Raw genomic sequence first — 15,473 nt, 5'->3', positions numbered from 1 at the left:
CTGATTTATGAAGTAAATCAGATAGCATGGCCTCCCTTGTTTAAGCAAAAAACAAAGATGACACCCATCTCACTAAGTGTGATCTCACCTGGGAATTTGGTGGTCCTGCTTGTGCTTGCACTGTCTCCACATTTTCTAGCTATTTCGACCATGGAAAGAATATAATCCCATGAGGGCAGGAACCATCTCTACCTTGGTCATCATTGTATCTCCTGTGCCTCATATTCACTCTTTTTTTCTGAATGAATGAGTCAATGATTGAACAAAGGCATGAGTTTGAAAATTATCCCTGCCCTCTCCCACAAATTTGTCAGCAGTCCTCTTCCTAGCATGGGTAAAGTAGGTGTTACTACAGAATGTCTTGATGGATGTCTAATGAAATACCTTCCCTGGTGGTTTCTCATTGCCATGAAATGAAAATCACTTATATTTTAGATCACTTTATCATTTACAAATACTATCTTATACTTCACATAATTTTCTACGGCATTCATGTGAATTCATTATTATTTCTTCTATTTAGTAGATTAAATAACTCAGTCTCAATAGACTTGAATGACTGGCTCAATCTCATACAGAAATTATTGTGGACTTTAGACTTGATCTGAGGTCCCTTGATTATAAGTGCAGAAGATTTTCTTTAGATTTTTGTGACACCATACTTTTTTTCCTACCCGAATTGAAAGCCTCATGATTATATTCACTACCCCCGCTCCCCTGGGGAGGATGGGGCCTCTCTAAATTTCTCATATTGGTGTACATTGTTTGTGAGATTAAGTTGGGATTACCTTGGAAGACATCCTGAAGCTCACAGGGGATGTGATACTGAGTAGAACCCTGAGGTGGGAGGAGTGGTGGGCAGAGTTAGAATTTACCTTGGGTAGTTCATAGAAATCATGATGCCTCCATTGGAACTGGAAGAGCTGGATGGGCTGCTCCCCTAGACGTTCTGAATAACGGCCATGGGAATGTGGGAAACAGATAAGGCAGGAAAATAGAAGACCTAGGGCAGGCATTACAAATATCATAGTTTTATGTAGAGCTGGTCCTGCTGTTGCTTCAGGTGGAAACCTAAAGCCTAGCAACTGAGGAGTTACCACGAAGACCTGGATAGAACTGCCTGACTATATATACTTCAGGAGGGGAGAGTTTGGAAAGACCCTGTTCTTGAGTTCTTCCTCTTCTCTCTCAGGTTTGGAGAAAAGCCTTCATCCAGTATGTTGGCGACATTCATCATCTTTTATGCTAGCATATACGTTATGGTCTGAGGCACACATGGAAATGGATTTTGCCTAACAAGTTTTACTGCTGTTGACTGTTCTGTTCTAAGTCAATGTTCTAATTTCAACATCATGAAATTACTAAATGGACTCTTTAAAAAGAAAGACAAAAATGCCTGCTTAATGAGACCATTGGAATGTACAAGACCATATCCTCTTAGGTGCTTAGTAATTATGAATATAATTGAACTCAATCAACATTTGTGGGTACTTCTATTATATAACTTATCATAGTTGGTCCCATTTTAAATTTATTTATGGCCCCCTGATTATATTATGGAGCAAATTTGTGTTCTTTGTATTATCTTTGCCTATAGTAGATGCTTAATAGATGTTTGTTAAATGGATTGGAAGTTAAACACTTTTACAGAGTAAGATGGTAGAGAAACAAGAGCTCTTCTGAGATAGTGGATATTTGGCAATTAATTTACTTTTTGGTTTGCCATTTCTTTATTTGTGACCTAGTTATATATAAGGTAGAGGTTAACTCAATTTCATTTAGAGCAGAATTCAAAATAACTAATATTTATGACTATAAAACAAATTAAGTCATAGTAGGCATGCAAAAATGGACATGGAAGTTGATAAGTGGAACAATGATTGTACTCTGCCTTTTCTGCATTGCCGTTCTTTTCTGTGTCTGGTGTGAGTATGCGTGAGTTTGTGTGTTTCAGTCAAAATAGTCAAAATAGATTTTTAAATATGCCTTGGTGAGGGGCTTGGGCATGCTTAGTTGTCAGAAAAATTACCTTCATGTTTCTCTCCTTTTTATGATCACTCTTATTGTGTATGATGGAATTAGCAACTTCAGTTCCTACTGTGCAAGATTTTCTTTCATTTAGGAAAGCATTATGTAAGTAATCAATATCAGAACTTAGGGATAATTTATTTTAGAATCATGTAATAATTTCTTATAACTAGAGATTGATGCCTAAAGAGTAAATGGTTCATTGTGTCAAAAAAAAAAATGAAATTAGATCCTTACCTCACACTATATAAAAAAACCAACTCCAGATGGATTAAGAATTTAAATGTTAAAAGCAAATCTTTAAACAGTTAGTAGAAAATCTAGATGAATATATTTTAGACCTAGAAGTAGGAAAATATTCCTTAAATAAGGCATAAAACATGTTGACTACGAAAGAAAAGACGTAAGTTTGACTACATTAAAATTAAGAATTTTAGTTCATCCATAGGCCACCTAAAGAAAATGAAAGGTCTTATCACAAGCTAGGGGAAGATATTCACAACAGACACAGCTGACAGACGATTGGTGTCAAGAGCCCAAAAACATCTATGAATCAGTAAGAAAAATGAGCAAAAGTCCTTAATAGACATTTCACAGAAGAGAAACTCATATGACCAACAAACATGTGAAGAGATGTTTATTCCATCACATCACATCCATTAGTGACCATGGAAATGCAAATAAAGACCATAGTACAGTATCATTTTATACTCTTCTTTTGGCAAAAGAGTTAAAAGTCTGATAATATCCATTGTTGGAGAGGATGCACATCCACTAGATGTTCATTGCTGGTCAGCATGCAAATTGGTGCGATCATTTTAAAACATTGAAAATTTTGGAAAAAAATTGCACATTCATATATCCTATGACCTAGAAATTCCACTGCTAGGTATCCAATAAACTCGGTTACATGTACAAAAGAAAACACATACGAGATGTTCATATTAGTGCTATTTCAGGAATAATCTGGAAACCATCCAAATGCATATCAGGAGGAGAGTGGATGAGCAAACTGTGATATATTCACAATAAAATATGGCACACTGGTTGAGTGAAGTACGGCATTTACAAATATCGTTGAATCTTACCAATATAATACTAAGTATAAAAAAGCAAGTTCTAAAAAATTATATACAATATACCATTTTTATAAAGTTAAAAACTCAAGTATCTCTTTAAATACAGATAAATGTAATATTTCTATATAACAGGAAATGAAGGGGATCATGGGTATGGGATGCAGTGTGGCGGTTGCCTCGGGTCCAGGAATCAAAGGGGTGTCGTGTGAAGTGACCACATGGACTGATTGCAATCAGAGTCCTCTTATTCCTTTCGGATGGGGAAGTTCATCATTCTTTATTACCTTATTAAAAATTGCTGATAAATGAATGAATAAAAGTGAGTGAAAGAGTTACCAATGATAAGAGTATGCTCTGAGCCAGGGATTATGATTAATCCAACTTTGTGCACCTGAGGTACAAAGAGAAAAAATAAAGATGAAATAGTTCCCCAAATATATGAATATTAAGGAAATTCAGTATTTAACTGTATTTTAAGAGTTGACATGGCAGGCTATACCGTGTTACTGTTTTTATATTATCAATACACTTTTAGATTATATGTTACCTGAAAAACATTTTTTAAGCTCATTCCCAGATTATCTGTGCCTATCACATAAAAAAGGAAATGTAAGAATCATTCTACTCCATTTTCATGCCATCATTTTAATTATATTTCATCTATTTTTGTTTTCATGAGGAAGATTGGTCTTGAGCTAACATCCGTTGCCAATCCTCCTCTTTTTGCCTGAGGAAGATTGTTGCTTAGCTAACGTTCATGCCAATCTTTCTCTATTTTGTATGTGGGATGCCACCACAGTGTGGCTTGACGAGTGGTGCTAGGTCCGCGCCTGAGATCCGAACCTATGAACTCTGAGGCCCCAAAGTGGAGTGCATGAACTTAACCACTATGCCACCAGGCTGGCCCCCATCTATTTTTCAAAGAAAAAAAAAGACAACAGCTGAAACCAATTTTTTCTGTAAAAGTATTTAAACCTTATAAAGATTAGATATTTGAAACATTTGAATTGCTAAGCATTTTGATAATCAGCCTAAATATATCTGTTAGAAAGATGTGGGTTTTTGGGGTCAGTATGTGGAATTTCAGATCTAAATATCTTATTTCCTTAAACACATTTCCTAAAATACAGTTTGTTATATTTAGAAAACAAAATTGGAAGCATGTTAGGATAGCAAAATTAAAGCTATTGTGAATTGTTGTAAACGTAGTACAATACCAATATACTGTGGCATGTATAAGATGCAAACAAACCCAAGAACTAACCAATAAAAGGGATCGGATTTTCAGCTTACAAAAATAACTGGCAGTTTTTAGAATTTGGAAATACTATTTTGTAATGAAACACAGATATTTATTTGCATCTGTCTTAGTTTGCTAGGGCTACTGTAACAAAATATCACGGACTGGGGTCTTAAACAACAGAAACTTTTTCTTTCACTGTTCTGGGGGCTAGAAGTCCAAGATCAAGGTGTCAGCAGGTTTGGTTTCTTTTGAGACCTTTCTTCTTGGCTTGCAGAGGTCACCTTCTTGCTGTGTCCTTGTGTGGTCTTTCCTCTGTGCATACACATTCCTGGTGTCTCTTTTTCTTCTTCTTCTTTTTTTGTGTGTGAGGAAGATTGGCCCTGAGCTAACATCTGTGGCAGTCTTCCTCTATTTTGTATGTGGGATGCTGCCACAGCATGGATTGATGAGCCATGTGTAGCTCCCCGCCCGGGATCTGAACCTGCAAACCCTGGGCCTGAAGCAAAGCTTGTGAACTTAACTATGCCACCGGGTCGGCCCCTCTTCTTATGAGGTCACCAATCACACTGGATTAGAACCCCACCCCATCGACCACTTTTTAACTTAATCAACACTTCAAAAAACTTATCTCCATATGGTTATTTTCTGAGGGACTGGAGGTTGGGATTTCAACAGATGAATTTTGGGGGAAAACAATTCAGTCCATAACAGCGTCCTTTTCTGTGACTGATTCTCCTAGAGAGTGCCTGCTGTTTTCCAGACTCCGCTCTAGGTGTTGGGGTGCAGCAGCAAAGCTTACAGTCTGTGTCTCACCATGGACCGAAGAAAGGGGCAAGGACTCAAAATTAGAGGAAAAGTTTTATGACGTTAAATTTGCAAATGCCGTTATTCCCAAATCCCTGTCATTTTCACAGATAAATGTTTGGAAGAATTAACCACTGTTAAATAAAGAAAGAAATCCCTGGTCCTACTCACCCCAGAGTCTAAAGCATATTGTCTGGAGTCGAGCACACGAGAGCAGCTTAATTCCAAAAGAACACCCATCATTAGAAGTGTCTGTCGTTGTGATGGTTGGTTGTGGACTTGTATTTAGAACCATTGTGTTTCCTCTGACCACAAGGTCTTGTTTCATGCCTGAGATGTGTCGCCTCTAATTGTGCTCAGGTGGGCCTCCTGCCCCTTGCTGTTTGCTGCTCTAGAAGATGGCTGCCTGTCTCTTTTGAGGTATTCCTCCATCCTTCAAAGGGAAATTTGGGTAAACTACACAGCACACATTTGAAATCAAAGACTTCCAAACATATCCTCCAAATTTTTTTTTTTTTTTTTCCAGATTGGCACCTGAGCTAACTTCTGTTGCCAATCTTTTTTCTTTCCTCCTTCTTTTCCCCAAAGCCCTCCGGTACATGGTTGTATATTCCAGTTATAGGTCCTTCTGACTCTGCCGTGTGGGACACCACCTCAACACGGCCTGATGAGCGGTGCTAGGTCCGTCGCCAGGATCCGAACTGGTGAGACCCTGGGCCGCTGAAGCAGAGCATGTAAGCTCAACCTCTTGGCCACGGGGCTGGCTCCCCCATCTTTTTTCTAGACTAACTTTAGTATTATTGTGTCACGTTCGAAGGACTAACACCTTACTGTTCTTGTTTCACAACACAGGCCACTTACAGGCAGGAAGGAGATGATGTCAGGGAAATGGAGACAAGCAGCTTAGACAGGGTAGAAGTTGTTCTCACATGTAATAGTCCAGTGCATGCAGTCTAGGGCTGGCAAGGTGTCTCTAGTGAAGGGGCACTGAGGCTGTCTTCGCCCTTCACCCCCAACTCCCTCACCTCCAAACCAAGAGAACGGTTTTAAGCATCATAGAAGCCTGGCTATAAATGCCGTCTCTGGCCAATGTGGTCAGTAGGGCTCACTTGTGGCTGCAAGTCCTTGATTAAAATGGCCCAAGCAGGTCAGCAAAACACTTCCTTCATTTCACTAAGAGTGGGCAGAGTTGGGGTGGCACATCTCTGAGGTCATGAAGAATCCCAGCTCTTTCCTCCTCTCTGCTCTGCCTTCTTCATCACATCAACGTTTGGTCCTTGAGCTTGTCACTTTATGTTTGAGAACTGGCCCCTTAGATCATATCCTCATGCCAGTGCCCCAAACAGGGAGGGAAGGAGCTTTTCCTTATGTGTCTTCTTTCTCTTTTTGATGAGGAAGATTGGCCCTGGGTTAATGTCTGTTGCCAATCTTCTTTTTGCTTGAGGAAGATAGGCGCTGAGCTAACATCTCTGCCAATCTTCCTCTATTTTGTTTGTGGGACACTGCCACAGCATGGCTTGATGCGCAGTGTGTAAGCCTGCACTCGGGATCTGAACCTGCGAACCCCAGGCTGCCAAAGCATGAGAACTTAGCCACTATGCCACCAGGCTGGTCCCTCCTTTTTTTTTTTTTTTTTTTTTTTAAATCAGGGGAGCAAAAGTTTCCCAGAACCCCTTTAGAAAGTCCCTGCTTGCATCATTTAAAAAAAAAGTTAGTGTTTTTATTTTCTTTGGATAAATACCCAGAAGTGAAATTGCTGGATCATAAAGTGGTTCTATTTTTAAGTTTTTTGAGGAACTTCCATACTGTTTTCCTAGTATGGAGGAATTCCTGCACCAATTTCTATTCCTACCATCAGTGCACAAGGGTTCCATTTTCTCCATATCCTCATAACACTTGCTATTTCTATCTTTTTGATAATAGCCATTCTAACAGATGTGGGGTAAAATCTTATTGTGGTTTTGATTTGCATTTTTCTGACGATTAATGATGTAGAGCATCTTTTCATATACCTATTGGCCATTTGTATGTCTTCTTTGGAAAAATGTCTATTCAGATCTTCTACCCATTTTTTATTCCACTTATTTGTTTTTTTGCTCTTGAGTTGTGTGAGTTCTTTATATATTTTGGATATTAGCCCCTTATCAGTTATATAATTTGAAAATATTTTCTCCCATTCAGTGGGTTGCTTTTTCATTTTTTGATGGTTTTCTTTGCTGTGCAGAAGCTTTTTAGTTTGATGTAGTTCCACGTGTTTATTTTTGCTTGTTGCCTTTGCTTTTCATGTTAGATTAAAAAAAATCATTGCCAAGACTTATGTCAAGGAGTTTACTGCCTATATTTTCTTCTAAGAGTTTTATGGTTTCAAGTCTATATTGAAGTTTTTAATCCATTTTGAGTTAATTTTTGTGTATGATGTAAGATAGTGGTCCAGTTTCATTCTTTTGCATGTGGCTATCCAGTTTTCCCAGCACCGTTTTTTGAAGAGACTGTCTTTCCCCATTGTGTATTGTTGGCTCCTTTGTCATAAATTAGTTGACCATATATATATATATATATATATATGTATAAGTTGACACATATATATATATATGTTTATTTCTGTGTTTTCTATTCTGATCCATTGATCTATGTGTCTGTTTTTATGCCAATACCATGCTCTTTTGATTGCTATAGCTTTACAATATATTTGAAATCAGGAAGTGTGGTGCCTCTAGCTTTGTTCTTCTGTGTTGATTGCTTTGGCTACTTGAGGTCTTTTGTACTTCCTTACAAATTTTAGGATTGTTTGTTCTATGTCTATGAACAATGCCATTGGAATATCCTCTAAATTTTGTGAAAGTCTGATCAATTATTTTCATTTTTTTTTCAGACACAGACAAAAGAACTGACATCTAATTTTATTTAAAAATGTGATTGATGTTGTTTTCCTACATTGGCTATTGCATCCTTCCCCTCTCCATGCTGTTTTCTGTTATTCCCTTGACTTGAGTTTATTTGGGAGGCTAGGTGAGAGGAGGATGCAGAGAACAACAGAGTCAAATGATTATACTGAAGCTGAGGCATCTGAAAGTGATGGGGCTATTGTGGATGAGCATGGAGGAACACTCTGTCCTTGGGCCGCTGATCAAGGACAAGAAAGGAAGCTGGATGTCTGAGTAGATACCATTGCAGATAAATGGCTTTTGAGGGTCAGATTCACTCCCTACTCTCTGGGTTGTGGTACAATTAAGCTCCCTCCACAGGGCAGAAACCAGATATAACCTTGGGAAACAAGGACTATGGGGAGGGCAGGTGAAGGTAGATGAGAGGATGCATCCTTAAATTAACTGAGATGACGTTTCCATCATACAGTTATGGAAACATCAATACAGACACACCTGGTTTTCTTACGCTTCACTTTATTGCACTTTGCAGATATTATTATGTTTTTCTACAAATTGAGTGTTTGTGGCAATCCTGCATCGAGCAAGTCTATAGGTGCCATTTTTCTAACAGCACTTGCTCACTTTGTGTCTCTGTGTCACAGATTGGTAATTCTGTCAATATTTCACACTTTTTCATTATTATTATATTTGTTATGGTGATCTGTGATTAGTGACCTTTGATGTTACTGTTGTAGTGTTTTGGGGTGCCACACACCATGCCCATATAAGACGGTGAACTTCATAAATGCTGTGTGTGTTCTGACTGCTCCACTGACTGGCTGCTCCCCTGTCTCTCTCTGTCTCTTGGGGCCTCCCTATTCCCTGAGACCCAACAATATTGAAATTAGGCCAGTTCATAACCCTATAATGGCCTCTAAGTGTTCAAGTAAAAGGAAGAATTGCAAGTCTCATTTTAAATCAAAAGTTAGAAGTGATTAAGCTTAGTGAGGAAGGCATGTCAAAAGCTGAGACAGGCCCAAAGCTAGGCCTCTTACACCAAACAGCTAGCTGAGTTGTGAATGCAAAGGAAAAGTTGTTGAAGGAAGTTAACAGTGCTACTCCCGTGAACACACAAATGATAAGAAAGTGAAACAGGCTTACTGCTGATATGGAGAGAGTTTTAGGGTCTGGACAGAAGATCAAACCAGCAACAACATTCCCTTAAGCCAAAACCTAATCCAGAACCAGGCCCTAATTCTCTTCAATTCTATGAAGGCTGGGAGAGGTGAGGAAGCTGCAGAAGAAAAGTTTGAAGCCAGCAGAGGTAGGTTCATGAGATTTAAGGAAAGAAGCCATCTCCATAACATAAAAGTACAAGGTGAAGAAGCAAGCACTGATGAAGAAGCTTCAGCAAGTTCTCCAGAAGATCTAGCTAGGATAATCAATGAAGGTGGCCACACTGAAGAACGGATTTTCATTGTACACAAAACAGCCTTATGTAGGAAGAAGATGCCACCTAGGACTTTCATAGCAAGAAAGGAGAAGTCAATGCCTGGCTTCAAGGCTTCAAAGGACAGGCTGACTCTCTTATTAGGGGCTAATGCAGCTGGTGACTTTAAGTTGAAGCCAATGCTCATTTACCATTCCAAAAATCCTAGGGCCCTCTAGAATTATGCTAAATCTGCTCTGCCTGTGCTCTATAAATGGAAAAACAAAGCCTAGATGACAGCAGATCTCTTTACAACATGGTTTACTAAGTATTTTAAGCCTACCGTTGAGACCTACTGCTCAGAAAAAAAGATTCCTTTGAAAGTATGACTGTTCATTCACAGTGCACCTAGTCACCCAAGAGCTCTGGTGGAGATGTACAATGAGATTACTGTTGTTTTCATGCCTGTTAACACAACATCCATTCTGCAGTCCATGGATCAAGGAGTCATTTCGACTTTTAAGTCTTCTTATTTAAGAAATACATTTCATAAGGCTATAGCTGCCATAGATAGTGATTTCTCTGTTGGATCTGGGCAAAGTAAATTGAAAATCTTCTGGAAAGGATTCACTATTCTAGATGTCATTAAGAACATTCATAGGAAGTGGTTAGAATAGCAACATTAACAGGAGTTTGGAAGAAGTTGATTCCAATCCTCATGGATGACTTTGAGGGGTTCAAGACTTTAGTGAGGAAGGAACTGCAGATGTGGTGGAAATAGCAAGAGAACTGGAATTAGAAGTGCAGGCTGAAGATGTGACTGAGTTGCTGCAATCTCGCGATCAAACTGTAATAGAGGAGGAGCTGCTCCTTATGGATGAGCACAGACAGTGGTTTCCTGAGGGGAAATCTACTCCTGGTGAAGATGCTATTAAGATTGTTTAAAGGACAACAAAGGATTTAGAATATTACATAAACTGGGTTGATAAAGCAACTGCAGAGTTTGAGAGGATTGACTCCAATTTTGAAAGAAGTTCAACTGGGTAAAATGCTGTCAAACAGCATCACGTGCTACAGAGAAATCGTTCCTGAAGAGAAGAGTCAATCGATGTGACAAACGTCATTGTTGTCATATTTTAAGAAATTGCCACAGCCACCCCAGGCTTCAGCAACCACCACCCTGATCAGTCAGCAGCCATCAACATTGAGGCAGGACCCTCCACCAGCAGAAAGGTTACGACTCATTGAAGGCTCAGATGGTGGTGAGCATGTTTTAGTAATACAGTATTTTTTAATTAAAGTTTGTACATTTTTTTTTACACGTAATGCTATTGCACACTTAATAGACTACAGTATAGTATAAATGTAGCTTTTGTATGCACTGGGAAAACAAAAAGTTCATGTGACTCACTTTACTGTGAGACTCACTTTATTGTGGTGGTCTGGAACCCAACCTGCAGTATCTCTGAGGTATGCAAAAAGTGGTATTTCTTGCCCTCCTGAGTTTATGATCTGCAATCTGGATCTGGCACTGTACCTTTCATATATTCCGTTTAGTTACAACAGCCCCTGCTAACAAGAACTGAAAAAGATTCAGCAGCAGCCTGGCTTGATCCAAGTCTAGAGACTCATGAACTGTAGAAATCTTACCATAGCTCTTGTAATATGCTGTCATAAACTGAAAAAAAAACCCAGTACAGTGTGAAATACTGGCCTTCTGCAGCAGCGTGAGGATGATCTGATATATAAACTGGGAAACAGGGGCCTGAGGAGGGGGTCATACACAGTCTGGGTGCAAATGGGAAGATAACTGGGTAGCCCTCAATTTGATGATGTTCTGATCAGGATGAATTTATTAGTTTCTCTTCTAGATTTGAGAATAAAATAAAAATGGAAAATAGCCAAATTATAGGAGAGGAGTGACTCAAAGGAGGTCAGTATTTCAAGAAAATATTTAAAAAGAAAAGTGTTGTATTAGTTTCAGAAATCAGCCTTGGTCTTAATGACCAAAATCACACTGTATTTCGACTAATCCATAATTCAATCAGCTCCTGTTCAATTAAATGATGTCCTTGAATTAGAATTATGTCCCTTTTAAGAACTAGGACAAAAATCACAAATAAAAATGAAGTTTTTGGAGGACTCTTCAGAGAGTCTTAGAGTTATCAATCATACCAAGAAAAACAACCTGTGCAATTCCAATAGTGACAATTGATATAAATATGCCTGGTAATGTTAAGTAGCGGTTAAAATCCTGGGCTTTGGGTTTGGGTAGACATTGGTTCAAAGGCTGGCTCTACTATTTAGAAGCTGAGCAATCCATGTTGCCTTTCTGTAAAATAGGAAGACAAGCGCCACTGCATAGCATTGCTGTGGACATTAAATCTGATCACACATTTAATGTTCCTGGCCATGGTAATAATTTATGTTGTTATTAAAAGTTTTACTAATTGGAGGTTTTTAGCAGCCTGACTCATGATATAAAATTTTCTTTGTTGGTTTAACAAAATATCTTTAATTGTTGAGCGTTATGATTTTTGCATTTCCTAAACAATTTAATTTTTGTTACACATTAGAAAGCATTGAAACATGCTAAAAGCTTTTGTATAGCTTTTCAAAATATGGCAAAAAACAAGCCATGAAAAGACAGTGAATGAAAGAGTGAATTCTTTAGGCAATACTCTTTATGATTTCTTGAGCAAAATAGGAAAAAGAGAAGATAATTTTATTGGCCTCTGGCAGGTACTAATGATAATATTAATGTAATAAATACTGCAGTAATTTCCGTTTTATTTAGTAGCGTTTTTTGTTCAGTCCTCCATGAGATTTTAACAAATGAACTGGTGAGCTTTTCCATGCTAAGTGAGGAGAGAGGAGTTGGTTGTTATGAGTTTGTTCTCAGGAAAATCCAAATGCAGAAGAGTTACGAAGTCCGGTCATCCTAAGGAAAACACTCGCCTTCCAGGCCTCCTGTTCCAGTCTCCTCTCTGAATGCAAACCTTACGTAGGAAAATGACGTTAGTTCATTAAGCCAGAGTCCTGAAAACATTGAGGTCCCTAGACTAAAATTAAGAAAATATAGCTTTAAAAATTCTTCAGCATTCGCTACTTTATTTTCATTTTTGAATCCGAATTTGGTTTATTTGGAAAAGTAAAGTGCCAGCCAAACTTAGGACTCTGGGAACACTTATTTGATGCTCCCTTTGGTAATTCTTTCTTTTTTGCCTTTTGCCATTTTGAACAAATGATGTCCAGCTTTTTTCTAGTAGCTTTATTCACTCTGATTGGTCCCTATTCTTAATATTTTTCAGAAAATACTGGAGATATTTTACACTTTTGCCCAAAGTGGAGAGTGACCTAAATTTTTGTTTTGCTTTCAACTTTTTGTTAGTTACTTTTATCATCAGTGATGGATAGAGGATAAGTCTTAACAGTATAAGACTCTGAAAGAAAAATCAACGCATGGGGAGCATTAAGAAAGCAGAATCTTTGCTGTTAGGGATTTGGTCTTGACCTTGGCCAGTGAGGGAGCAGCAGAGAGAGTGAGTAAAGGAAGGGGAGCATTTCTTGAGAGATTCTTTGTTGGAGTCAAACGGCAGCTGGGATCCTTTGGAAGTTGAATGCTCTACTGCAGTAAAATGAAGCTCTTTTACAAGTCTCTCCATTGCTGCTGCTACTTCTGATGGTGAAGCTATTTTAACTTTTAATTTGCTGAAAGGCAAATGAGGCAGCTGTCTGCACAGTAGGAAGTTCAGGGTAAGTGTCGGAGAAATAGCTTCTCTTTTCATGTAAATTAAAGGCGAATATACTAAAGAAAAGTTCACTGTTTCTCTCCAGACACTCAGCAAGCAGGCCAGAGTGTCATCTTTGGTGATTCTCCTGTGCTTTCATTTAATTTCCCAAACACGTCAGATCTGAGGCAGATTTTAGATCTGACAGCATTGAAGCATCCCTTGCCTTTTGCCTCTTCCTCCACCTTCCCAAACACCAAACGCCAGAAAACTCTTTGGATGATGTCTGAATTTAGGACTCGACTTAGTGTTTTCATTAAACCTTTATTCTTTTCTTTATGATATTTCTTTGTATTGAAGCATTTTCCTAGAGGAACTGAAGCACATGCAGCAAGAAGTAAGATTGTGCCTATTTTTCATTAAATAGGAGCTGTGCTAGCAACTTCGTCAGTGTTGCACGGGATCTACTAATGGCAACAGCCTCTGGATGATTCCTTTTGATGTTGCCCTCTAAAGGTCTCATCAGAAAGCATTACTCTCTGCATTATCCCCTTCTGACTTCTGGTGGTTTTGTTTTATTTGGCTATTGATTGGTGTTACACATCCTTCTTAATGCTAACATTAGATGCTGCTTTATAAGAGCACTTAGTGGAAAATAACCATACACAGGTGGAAAGTTCATTAAAGAGTTTGAACTACGCATCTAGGATGCATCATCAGCCCAATATATGTTCTAACTATGGGACTGCTTGGGAATTTTGGTAAGTTGACTCATTTAACTTGGCTCTGCTATACTCTTTGTCTTTTGTAGGGTAACATGCATTATTTAGATGAATGCAAAACTGCCTTTTGTACTCAGTATAATACATTTTTAATGGCAAATGATTGTATAGATAATCTCATCCAGGGGAACAAAAATATTTCCCTTTGTTTATCATGATAAATTTACTTCTGAACAAATTGAGAATGAAGTCATCATCCCTGTCAGAAATGGGCAGGGAAACAAAGGGTTATTAAGAATTGGCTTTTCCCTTGGTGAAGTAATTATCAGTAATCATTGCAGTCCATAATGCATGTGGTTTGGCATGACATATTAATTTGTGTTGATTTAATGGTTTAGAAACCATTTTTGTTTTGCTCTTTTGGTTTTTGATTTTCTCTTCTGGGGAGTTGCAGTGGTTACATATCTTCTGTGAAGGAGTTTGCATTATGGTGATCACAGTGAACCTGTGTGGGGTAAGGACAAACACAAATTCAGAGGCTTAATTCTCCCTGTTGAAAATAAGGGAAGAGACTTTTCCTCCCTTCCTTTTCTTAGAACATTTACTTTAGCAAACTTGTAATTGTAGGTACTTTCTCCTCTCTTTGAAATGTATATAAATCCTTCTGAAAACTGGATCGGCCTTTCCTCAGCTTTATCACGTGGGAATATCTTCCTCAGGACCTGGGAGTTATCTCTTTGAAATGGAAACATCAAGGAAGATATCGCACCGCAGCCCCCCAACCCCATCCCCATCTCCCAGGGCTTGTGGGAGGGGAGGGGCCTAACCTTGGTGGGAGCCTTGCACTAAGTTGCAAAACTACCTCCTGTCATAGATATGAGAAGTTTGTTTCTCCTCTGGATAAAGCCAATTACCTAACACAAATGGTCAGCCCAAGTACCAGGTAAATTTAGGATGAACTATGTGACAAATGGTGCTGTCATGAGCTCTTACTTGAGCAGAGTTATTGTTTACCTTGAAAATATGTATGTAATGATTTGTGTCTGCTTGGCTCTATGAAAGGATGAGATTTCCTTCCATCTCTGCGATCTCTTAGTGGATGGCCTGTGATGCACATTACATTCGGCTTTAGTATTTCTTCAAAAACAAAAGTGATTTTTTTCTCTCCTACCTTTGGGGAGAGGATTTGAGTTGGGAGAAAATGTTCTTTTTAATTATTTCCCCATCAATGTCCACAGACTTATAAAAAGTAACACTTTGACCAACTTGTGCCTTTAGTTGGGCTGTGTCTTTCTTCTTTAATCAGATGTTCAATTCAGAGAGAACCCTCTTGGCTAAAATCACTGAGGATTAATCAGTATTATGCAAAAAGAAAACAACGCTGTTTCATTAGCATTTTTCACAGAAGAACAGCATTCTGAATTCAACTGTGAAAGCTATTGTGAAGATAGAATTAGCTAAGTGGCACGTTTGTCACTTTTTCTTTTAATTATTACTTAGTAAATTCTCTCAAACAATCTATTTTTAGGCTAATTTTATTCTATCAAAGTTATCACTATTCATTTCAAAT

General features: G+C 38.4%; 1 protein-coding gene and 1 pseudogene across 2 annotated transcripts in view; both read left to right on the top strand.

Moving 5' to 3' along the window:
• The window catches only part of TAFA2 (TAFA chemokine like family member 2), a 417,981-nt gene that overhangs the window by 70,435 nt on the left and 332,073 nt on the right, over window positions 1–15,473 (top strand). The gene's annotated exons all lie outside the window — the stretch shown is intronic.
• LOC139041543 (tigger transposable element-derived protein 1-like) overlaps window positions 8,949–15,473 on the top strand; it is a 47,154-nt pseudogene continuing 40,629 nt past the window's right edge.

The sequence above is a fragment of the Equus asinus genome, chromosome 22 (assembly GCF_041296235.1).
Source record: "Equus asinus isolate D_3611 breed Donkey chromosome 22, EquAss-T2T_v2, whole genome shotgun sequence".
In the NCBI taxonomy this organism is placed as follows: Eukaryota; Metazoa; Chordata; class Mammalia; order Perissodactyla; family Equidae; genus Equus; species Equus asinus.
The sequence above is the reverse complement of the archived record's forward strand: the minus strand, read 5'-3'. Positions and strand labels throughout refer to the sequence as shown.